Source organism: Ceratotherium simum, chromosome 34 (assembly GCF_057802395.1).
Source record: "Ceratotherium simum simum isolate JZ-2026a chromosome 34, ASM5780239v1, whole genome shotgun sequence".
Lineage (NCBI taxonomy): Eukaryota > Metazoa > Chordata > Mammalia > Perissodactyla > Rhinocerotidae > Ceratotherium > Ceratotherium simum.
Window position 1 is genome coordinate 15264668 of NC_141933.1, and position 11749 is coordinate 15276416.

Here is an 11749-nt window from a genome sequence, read left to right on the forward strand (position 1 = left end):
TGGAACACATCCTAAGGACAGCATGAGGTCCTTACAAGATTTTTTAAGGGAAGTAGTTGTTCTCCCACCTGAAGTGTCCGGCCACAGATTCTAGTTCAGCCATCCAATTGTAGAAGGATCCTAGACTCTCACCATCCACTCATCCTCTAAGGGTGACCCAGGTGTGCAGAATTTCTTCCACCTGCAGAGAACTCAAACTGGCAGTTCTTATCCTTGCATACAGGTCTTTTGGATCCCACAAAGGAAATCAGGACCCGTAGAGTCTCCATTCCTTTTGGGTTTCCCCAGGAGCGACACAAGGCAATGCTATTCTGATCCCTGTTCCAAGAACTATCTCTGCTGGGGACTCCCCAGGAGGGTACTCGAATATGTTTGTTGAATGAATCAATTTCATCAAATTATTGGGTGGATGGAGGTATAGAAAGAACAAGGGGACTATCTTTCAATTTTAGTTTTTGTTTTTTTGAATGGGAAATATGTTTCTATGGTACAAAATTCAAAAAGGACTACAGAAAAAGTAAGTCGTCTCCATCTTCCACCTTCTGATATCTCAGCCACTCAGATCTCTTCCTCAGAAGTTACCAGATCCTTGTGTGTCTTTCCATGGTTAGTCATTGCTTATATAAGTAACTTGTGTACATATATATTCTCTTCTCTCTTATAAAAGATACAAATGGTAGCAAACTATACACATTGTTCTGCACCTTGTTTTTCTTTTTTTATTTAACAACATTTCTTGGAGCTCATTCTATGTCAGTAATTAAATACTGCCCATTCCCCCACACACACCCGAAATGTGTGCAATGTTAAACTTTATAAATGTCTAATTCAGGCAGTTTCCTAATGAGAGACATTTAAGTTGTTGCCACTCTTTTACAGTTACCAACAAAACAGTGCCTATCGTAAAGCTATTTTGCAGTAAGGCAATTTGAAATCCAGAACTGCGGAGATCCTCAATAAAAATATGAGCATGTAGCCTCTGACTTGGCTTTCATTCTGGACTTTTCAACATTTTCTAAGAGAAGAAAATTGGTGGTTCACAGAGGAACCATGCCTAGCTTTGTCTTGTGTTTTTTTTTTTTTTTTTTTTCTTTTTCCCACCAGTCTGGATGGGACAGATGCTCGCAAGCTGTGGTCACTAATCTTTAGCACCTGGTGACCAAAGTCGGACTTGCATACCTGCAGCATGGACATCACTGGATGCTCCTTACAAATGTGGAATCTAGTTCCACCCTAGGCCTTTGTCTGAATTGGATTTGCATTTTAACAATATCCACAGCTGATTCCTCTTCCTGGCATTTGAGACATGCTGAGTAGCAGCCTCGGTAGATTTAGCTCAAGTGCTAGTTGGATGCCTGTGAAGAGGGACAGAGATGAGGAGGCTCTTGGTCCCTATTCGTAAAAATCCCTAACAGGGAGCTCTGTGTCAGGGCTGATCCTGAAAGTGACCACACATTTGGTGTGAATCAGAAAGTGACTTGGGAGGGCTAATGAGGGGTGTGTCACCAAGGCAGCGGATTTGCTGAAGGGGAAAGCCCCTGAGAACTAGACACTCTCCTTCTAGCCTGGATGCAAGGATGTCAGAGAGAACCCTGTTCATGGGAGGAAAACTCGCTGTGTTCTTTACAGGATTTTCTAGTTCATATGTGGGCCCAAAGATCAGCAATTACCAGTTGATCTAACGAGCTTAAAAAATACATTTTTATATAAGTGAATGGAAGAGAATTATTTAACTTAATAAGCAAGGCTGGAGGCAGCCTCAATGATGGGATCTCAGGGGATGACTTATTGGTCAAGAGGCTCAGAAGCCAGGGGGACATGCAGACTTTGAATGTCTGGCATTGAGAACCCAGCTCCATGGAGTAATGGTGAATATCTAAGTGGCCTAGAACAGCTGGGGGCAGAGAGATTCTACACCACTCTTCTTGTACCCACTGCCAAACATTGCAAATGCACCACCAAATAGGTGAACATTTCATTGCCTTTTAGGAGGGTTTCTTGCATCCACTGCTTGCTCCTGGGGCTGGTGGCTTGTTTCTGGGAAGCATTATTTCCTAGCAGTTAAGAGCATGGGCCTTGCTATTGGCTAGATCTGGGTTTGAAGCCCAGTGCCAGTCCTTACTATTTTTTGACCTTGGGCAAATTTTTTAACCTCACTCCATTTTGTCTTCTGCAATGTGGGACTAATAGTATGTACCCTTTGAGTTGCTGTGAGGATTAGATGGGATGATGCGTTTGAAGTACTTGTCAGAGTTTTTGGCAGAGTGGAAGAAATAGTCGATGTTTGTTATTAATCTAAATGGGGGCTGGAGGGTACGGGGAAAGAAGGAAGGCAATGAAGGAGAGGTGAGGATCATCTATGAGCACACTAACCCGTGGAGAAGCAGGGACCATCTCCCTCTGAGACCAGCTCCTGGAGACCCCTGGGGGTGACGTTCCTCCCTGTGATGTTGGCAGTTTGGACCAGCTCCAGGCGTGGCTGCTCTCAGACAGTCTTGGCAGATCTTTGGATCTCTCTTCCCTGGGAAGACTTCTGGCTGAGCTCTTATCTTTCCATCTAGACCTGTGAGAATTGCCTCAGTTTAGATGGTCCCAGGGGCTGAGCAGGAAGCCAGTGATTGGTGGTCCAGGATAGACAGGGAGTGATGCCTGGAGATGGAGCTCCTGTTGGTGCATGAGGTCTGGGAACCTCTGGGGCCGTTGATCCAAGGCTGACCCTCTTTACTTACCAATACCCACCCCTGAGAGCTTCTAACTTAAGTTTATTTATTTTTATTTTATTTTTTTGTGAGGAAGATCATCCCTGAGCTAACATCCATGCTAATCCTCCTCTTTTTGCTGAGGAAGACTGGCTCTGAGCTAACATCTATTGCCAATCCTCCTCCTTTTTTTTTTTTTTTCCCCAAAGCCCCAGTAGATAGTTGTGTGTCATAGTTGTACATCCTTCTAGTTGCTGTATGTTGGACATGGCCTCATCACGGCCGGAGAAGCGGTGCATCAGTGCCTTCCCGGGATCCGAACCCGGGCCGCCGGTAGCGGAGCGCGTGCACTTAACCGCTAAGCCATGAGGCTGGCCCCTAAATTAAGTTTAATGAATGTGAGACACCAGAGAGGGAGAATTGCACAGAAACTTGTCATAAAGGGCTCACACACTATCATCTTCCTAGGGGCTTGAGGCAGTTACTTATTCCCCTCATTAACAGCAGAGAGGTTGTTAGTCATCTTTTTCCTCTTTCTCATAAGACAAACCCAAGACCCAATAAGGCTCACTAATTTTTTTTGATTGCACAGCCAATCAGTAGTAATAATAACAACTACAATTTGTATAGTTTAGCACTGACTTACCTGTATATTACCTCATTTTATCTGCGTACAAACCCCTAGAGGTCTGCTCAGCAAACATTATTGTCTTCATTTTAAGAGGGGGATACTGAGACTCAGGGAAGTGACATGACAAATCCAAGGTCACAGCTGCTAAATGGCAAAGTCAGGACCAAAGCCAGGCTCTCCTGGCTTTTGATCTTTGCTTCCTCATATAGCTCCCGGCCTCTAGGGGTTGTCTTCTTGGAGTTACTTGATATTATTGGTCTAGTCTAGGGCAATAATCCAAATTGTTGTTCAGGAGAGGCATAAGCAGATTCAGTACCATACTCTGTGCCACAGCCTCACCGTCTTTGATGGATTCTCGCCCTGCACTTTAGCAGCAGATATTGATAACAGAATTCCTATTATTTTCCCTCCAGATTTGTGTTCCCTGCAGGACTGGGATCCTGTTTGTCATAGGACAAGGAGCCTGTTGCTGCATCCCAAATAGGTGGCTGCAGCCTGGCTCCAAAATGTCACTTCTTTCCCTGAATGCTCTCTGCCTGCATCCCTCTTCACTTTTTCATCCACCTGTGGCCCAGTACCACATTTCACAGCTTCATGTGACCTCATTCACAGTGCATTCTTTGTGAAAGTCATCTCCTGGAGCACTCCCATGATCCTGACTGCTTGTCCCAACTTAGACCTGTTGTTATCGCAGGCTTTGGGGGCTTTCCTGTGTGGCCACCCTTTCCTTCTCACAGCTGCTGCTCCTGATTTTGTCTCCTGACACCTGAGATATCCCACCTCCTTCTCCGTGTGAAATTCTGGGGCCTGTTTCTTTCTATTTGGCCACAGGTCGCTGAGTCATGCCTTAGTGGCCCTGACATATGACAGCTTTTCACTTTCTCTATCTTGAGGATCAGGTTGAACCTCCTTCTGACAGAAGGACCTGTAATGCATGTTTGTATTATTTAAGAATGGTTTCACCATAGAAAACAAGAGAAACTAAGTATAGAGCCAAGGACCTTGTGAGAAATGAAATAGAGAATATATGTGATGAACTTTTATAGGAGGCACGAAAGGACCAAGAAGGGTAACTGCGGGCCCTCCAGGACAAGTTCAACTGATGCCATCTCTTATCAACAGAGTGATTAAGGATTGCCTTTCAGAAAAGCTTCAAAGTCGCATAACCAGAGCATGTGCAAAAGAAGAAATCGTGACCTTAAATGATCGTGGAATCAAAAATCCTCCTTCCCCAGGAACCCAAGGGCAGGGATACGACTGGAAGTTGAAAGTTGGACTCATATCAGAAGTGAGGAGTCCCTCATTCAAAAAGATCCAGTGTTAAAATTCCTTCCCCAACTCAGCAAAAATGTTTAGAACCCTATCATAAAACTTTAGAACCCCTTAATAAAAGTTTAGAACCTCATCATAAGTGTTTAAAAGCTTGTCATAGATGTTTGAAGCCTACCAATCAAGACCTGTCCCACCAACAATTCTGCATGCTAAGCTGTTTTGTCTAACCTCTTAAATTTCACCCTAAATCCTGAATCAGAGAGACAGATCTGAGAGCACACAACCCCTGTCCACCTTGTGGATCAATCTTACAGAATAAAGCTGATCTCTTTTCTCAAAGACCGGTGCCATAATTAATTGGGTTGTTTGTGTGCATCAGGCAAGAGAATCTCAATTTTATATGATAACAAATTGGTGACCATGAAGGGAGAAGGGCCTGTGAATGCCTAGCTGAGGCTCTAGAACCCCTGATGGGTTGCAGGGTCTTTTCATTGACCCTAAGCGGCTGCCTAGACAATTTCGTCTGGAGGTTTGACTGATTGGATTCCCATTTCCCACTGTGGCACTCCAGGCTCCAAGGCATTTTCTTTTCCCTTTGGGAGAAGAAAAATCTCCAGGATCAGACATCTTTTGAGTGAAAGACCTCATTAAAACGCACCTGCTCCTAAAATTCTCTAATAGTTTTTCAGGTTTGTGGGTTGGATGCCCCACTGGTGAGATTTTTGCCGGGTCAAAGTCTCAAGACTAGGATTATGGGTTTAAGGGAGATGATGTAAAAGGATTATAGCCACTGGGTCACTTAAAGGATCAGGTTAGAGTCCCAAGCTCTGGGAGAGGGTCCCAGAATACTCTGGGTTAGAGTCTCAGAGTATTGATTTTGGTGTCTGTTTATGTTTGTGTCTGACTGTTTTATTTGTTAAAATTGGCTGTTTGGGGACTGAGTTTCTCGATGATCATAACAAATTATCTTTAGAAATTATCTTGTTTGTTTCAGCCACTTTGGGAAAAGCCCCCTAAATTGGTAATAACTGAAAACAGCTGGCTACATAACCCGGGATAATTTAAAATTACAGTGGCCACTTTGGGGCATCTTTTTAAGAGCCAGGTAATAGAGAAATTTTTTAAAGAGTCAAGCTCGCCAGATTTTAGCATAATTGTTCAAAATATAAAGGATCCAGAAGATGTAAATGTTTACAAAGAAGTGCAGAATCCTACCAAGCTTGTTTCGTGTCCTGAGGGCTTGGCTTGATGATTGTCATGTTGAGAGATTCCCAAAACTATGGTGGGACTAAAATGTGGTTGCACTCTATTTTGCTGTCAGAGATGGTTGGACAGACATGCAGGTTGCATTCCAATTTGTGGCTAAGTGTCATACCAACCGCCATCAGCCTCAGGGGAATTACATTGGCCATTAGAAGGAAGCCTTAATTTGGCCTTCGTTGTGAGGCTCTTGGTTTCAGGGTCACCAGAAATTTCCAAGATCTGGTTCTAGCTGCAGCATAAATATACTTTTGAACAGCTGTGTCTAAATTCTGAAACAATGGGAAACACTAACTTGATCTCTACCTATAGCCACTTAGGCTGCATTCTCTCCAGTTGGGCAACATTTAGCCACCGGTATGTAGTACGAGCTACTGAGTACTCATTGGTTTATTGATCCTTCTCCTCCCACAGATGGTCGCTATTTTTCCTTGTCTCTGTTTCTTATGTTGTTTGTCCTAAGAAGGAAAAAACCATAGGACAAGACACAGACATCTCCATAAGCCTGTTGTTTGGGCAGGCCTGTAGTAAACTTTGCTGTAGGGCCTGCCTATGGAGTATGAGCATAAAGTGGAAGCTGTTGCTAAGGGGCATCTTGGAAGCCAAAAAATGTTTCAAAATTAGTGGGCACCGGTTGAACAGTTAAGAGTCATTAGGACTCATCACCTCAAGAAGACTCCTCTGACAGGATAAATTGATCAGGGAATGGGGTAGAGGATGGCAGACCCCCACAAACCTCAAGAAATTGTCCATTCAATGAGGTACTCTGTAAAGTACACACAATCCCCAACACTATGGCACCTCTTTCCTAGGTATTAGTCTGGCTCCAAGAGATTGAAAGCATGGCTAAAGTTGTTAATGTGCATATAAGATGAGGTTTTATCTTTTGTCTTGTTTTATGTCTTGAGAGCTTGGCTTAGTGACTTATTTGGTCTCTGCCATCTGGAGGATGCCCATGCCGGCATGCATATTGGCGGCCAGTCAAGTAGACTGGGGTTCCAAGATGTACTCTCTTTGTCGGGCTGTATTGGCTCTCAGAAAAGTGTGTCATCGGGGGGGTCGCAGACCATGAGGGGCCTTTTGTCATCGGAACCTTTGTTGCTTGTTAGTGCACTACCACCTCTGCAGTGGAAGCTTTTGCTTTCTTGGGCTGTTGCCAGGAGTGAACTTTCTGGATCTTGTGAAGGCTACTTCTTTTGCACTCCTTTGTGGGGACACCTCTTGCATCCACAGTTAAGCCATTAATGCTTATTGATTTGAGTAGCTATTAAGATCCTACTTGTCAATGGTCAGAGGTTGGATCCTTAAAGTGGAAAAACTTCTAAATTGGAAAAATATAGCTGAAAGTGTGGGTCAAACTACTTTATCATTCAGACTATAATCCAGTTCTTTGGGGACCTGGAAACAAGTATCTTTGTCTAGCAAATCCTTGTAAGACTGGAAAAGTAACTCTAGAGACAGTTCAGATTCTACCCATTTCCTTATATTAAAGAGCTTGCAAACCCTCTGGGGACTATCTAGCCCATCACCATTTTCTAGGACTGAAGGAAAAAAAAAGGAAAAAAGGAAAGAAAAATGGCCATAAGAGTGCTCTCATCAAAAAGCTAGCATCTTGAGTGTCTTCTCCACAAATATTAGTAAAAGGCTTAAAACAAAACTTGGATTCCTAATTAGTGAGCCTTGTGTTACTGCACTTGATTCATGGTAATAATTTTAAAACAATATATGTAAATTCTCTGTGAATGTGGGTCACTCTCCATATATATGTGGGTGATATTTTACCTCCCAGTGGTATCATTTCTAAAGAGCTCTATTTAATTGGCTTAAAGTAAGCATTTATATAAATTATTTCTAAATGTAATAGCAACTAACCCAAATATCTTTCAAGTTAACATGGTATAAATTGATCTTTGGTAAATGAAAGCTTTAAGATTGTTGGTTTGATTCAAATGGACACGTCCTCAGAGTCATCAGCATTGGATACAATGCAGACATGCAACCTTTATTCTATGTTTATTGGTCAAATAAGCTGATGTTATCTGTGTTACAAAATTGGTTAGCAAAAATAATAACTTAAAATGATAGCTAATTTTGTCTAATGTCTCCTGAAGTCTCATAGGCAATCTAAATAATTATTGGGAATGAGTAAACTAAATAGATGTGAAAAAGATAAAAGTGTTCAGTGAACTTTTTAACGATAATTATGTGTTATGGCATGTATTTTTACGATAACTTCCAAAATCTCTCTGGTAACCCGATACTTTAAAGTTTTGCTAGATGAAATTAAATGATAAAAAACTCATTGAATATCTGGGTCATTTTTAAATAAGATAACACAGTGAAACATTATCACTAAAACATGTCTAAGTTTATCATGTTTTTGGCTTGTTATTATTTGGGTCTGTTAGTAAACATGTCTTGCATTTTGTTAAAAATTGTACTATGAAATAGCACGTTTCTAGAAATTATGAAAAATGTTTAGGGTGCTAATATAAAAGACAGTTCATAATTGCTTACTTTTTAGTTTTCACTAAGGTCTGTAAGCATTGAAAATTCTAATTAATATATGTAATTAAAGCTACTAAAAATTAATATAGAAAACATCTTTGCATTCAAAGAAAGTAAGATGCATGTTTTCAGTAAACAAGGTATAAATAGCGGAAATATATTTGTTTGTGTTTTTAAGAAAGATAAATTTGCCCTAAAGTACTAGGGGAAAAAAAGAAGGCATGGGACAAATTTTGAATGTGAAAATAAAGTTGTAGGTTTGTTAAACAGGAACCCTAAGGAAAGATTTTTGTGAATGGTTGAGTTGGCTAAGATCAAAATTAATTTAACCAAGTAAATAAATTTAATATAAAAAGTAAGCTAGTGCAAAAATTAGAATTTGGTTTTCTCTCTCTTAAAAGGATACTTTTCTTGAACTTTTGGTCTTCTCTTGATAAAGAGATCATGCAAGGTATTTTTTTCCTTTGAGTAATCTACCAGAGATGGAGAGCGAGAGAGTGGCAGAGTGAGAGCTAGAAACACACACACATGAGCATGCATTCACACACACATGCACACACACTTTGTGTAACACAGGATCCAGAGAGTGTGGTTCTTCCATCTTGTTTAAACTGTTTCCTAAATTTGTATCTTTCCCCTTGCTTCTCCTTATATTTTTATTATTGATTTAATAAGCCATTTGACTTGAGCATCTAATTGGTCCATGCTCAATAACCTCCCTGGTGGTACACTAGGAGGCTGTTATTGCATCAAGGTAATTTCCTACATGGTATGTCCACTTTAAGTCCATCTTATGAGGCATAACTCATTCTGTCCCATCAGTGGTTTTATGTGGGATCATGCAGATGAAGCAGCTTGTCACATGTGGGGAAGGAAACTGCAGGGGAGTGAGATAGAGGTCACAAGTGAATTTTGGGCTCTCTGCACCAAGTTTCCTTGTGTGACAGTTGTGTCATGGATGGTCAGGTGTCTCTCTGTGGGCTCTTTGCCTGGATTATTCTTCAATTTTTCCATCAACCTCTAGCCCAGTACTCAGAATCTCATCTTCTTTTCATTCCACTGAATTCTCTGCTCCGAATCTGAGAAACCTAATTCTTTCTCTATATTTGGGTTCCCTGAGGTAGGGTCTGAGGATTGGAAGAGCCAACAAGGATGGGTGACAGTAAGGATGCTGCTCCAAAGTGAATATGTAAGAGGTTGGCCCCTCTCCTGTACAGTTGGAGGCCTTTAGTCTCCTGCACCACTGGGAAATTATTATGCAGAGTTTTGTTAAAAAGATAGTTTGTTTGTATGAAGGAAATACAGTCTCTAAATTCCTGAACCTGGGATGGAGCCCTGGGGTAGAGAGATGTATAGAGGGCTTGGAAAAGGCAATAGATGCAGTCTGGAGAGATCCACAAGCCCACTCTGCAGGATTGGAGTCTGGCGTGTACTATGGATCCTGATTATCCTACTTACCACCAGATGTCACACCCGTCTTCCTCAAACATCCCATACATCATTGCATTCTACTGCACAACAGGATACAATGGTTCCCTGAAATTATATTGAACAACCTGGAGAGGCTGAGAAACATAAAATATTTGGAAATTAATCAAAGACATCTTAACTAAATTGGAGTTGGGAAGGCCTGAATGGGGAGCTCTCATACCCTGTCATACCTCGCCAATTACACCAGACAGGAAGAGACCATGGCTTGCATCTTCCATAGGAAGTAAAATTACTTTACTACTGAAGGAAGATTTATCTCCTCACCTGGCAACAGCCCACCCAATGAGAAACACTGCAGCTCAGTCAATGAGAAGTTATTGCCACCCTGAACTTGTACTTTCCCCAAATGAACTTCCGTTTACAACAGCCACTCCCTACTCCACCTTTTTTTCTATAATGGCTGCTCCCCTCCTTTGTTTTCTGATTTTGCCTATGGTTTGCTATAGCATGCACAGCCTGAATTGCAATTCTTTTGGCTATTCCTGAATAAACACATCTTGAGGATAAAATAACAGGCAAATTTACTTTTTATTTATTTATTTAAGTTTATATTCTTTATTTTTTATTATTTTATGGAGGTCACATTGTTTTATAACATTGTATAATTTCAAAAGTACATTATTATATATGAGTCTCTGTATAGACTTCAATGTGCTCACCACTAATAGTTTTTATCCATCACCATACATATATACCACTTCACTCATTTCACCCACTCCCCCAAGTCTCCCTCTCCTCTGGTAAGCACTAATCTCATCTCTTTATCCATGTGTTTGTTTATCTTCCACATATGAGTGAAATTGTATGGTATTTGTCTTTCTTTGACTGGCTTATTTTGCTTAACATCATACCCTAAGCGTCCATCCATATTGTTGCAAATGGCACAATTTTGTCTTTTTTATGATTGAGTAGTATTCCATTTTATATATATACCACACCTTCTTTATCCATTCATCAGTTGATGGGCACTTGGGTTGCTTCCACACGTTGGCTATTGTGAATAATGCTGCAATGAACATAGGAGTGCATAAGTCTCTTTGCATTGTTGATTTCAAGTTCTTGGATAAATACCCAATAGTGTGATAGCTGGATCATATGGTATTTCTATTTTTAATTTTTTTGAGGAATCTCCATATTATTTTCCTTTGTGGCTGCACCAATTTGCATTCCCACCAGCAGTGTCTGAGGGTTCCCTTTTCTCCACATCCTCCCCAACATTTTTTATTTTTCGTCTTGGTGATTATGGCTATTCTAACAGGGGTAAGGTGAAATCTTAGTGTAGTTTTGATTTGCATTTCCCCAATCATTAGTGATGTTGAACATCTTTTCATGTGCCTTTTGGCCATCTGTATATCTTCTTTGGAAAAATGTCTATTCATATCCTCTGCCCATTTATAATCGGGTTTGTTTTCTTTTGTTGTTGAGTTCTTGTTCAGTTGTGTGAGTTCTTTATATGTTTTGGAAATTAACCCCTTGTGGGAGATATGATTTGCAACTATTTTCTTCCAGTTTTGTTCATGGTTTCCTTTGCCTTGCAGAAGCTCTTTAGTCTGATGAAATCTCACTTGTTTATTTTTTGTTTTGTTTCCCTTGTCCAAGTAGAAGTGGTATTCAAAAAGATCCTTCTAAGACTGATGTCAAAGAGTATACTACCTATGTTTTCTTCTAGGAGTTTTATGGTTTCAGGTCTTACTTTCCAGTCTTTGATCCATTTTGAGTTAATTTTTGTGGATGATGAAAGATAATCGTCAACTTTCATTATTTGCATGTGGCTGTCCAGTTTTCCCCACACCATTTATCAAATAGACTTTCCTTTCTCCATTGTATGTTCTTAGCCTCCTTTGTCAAAGATTAGCTCTCTGTAGATAGGCGGTTTTATTTCTGGACT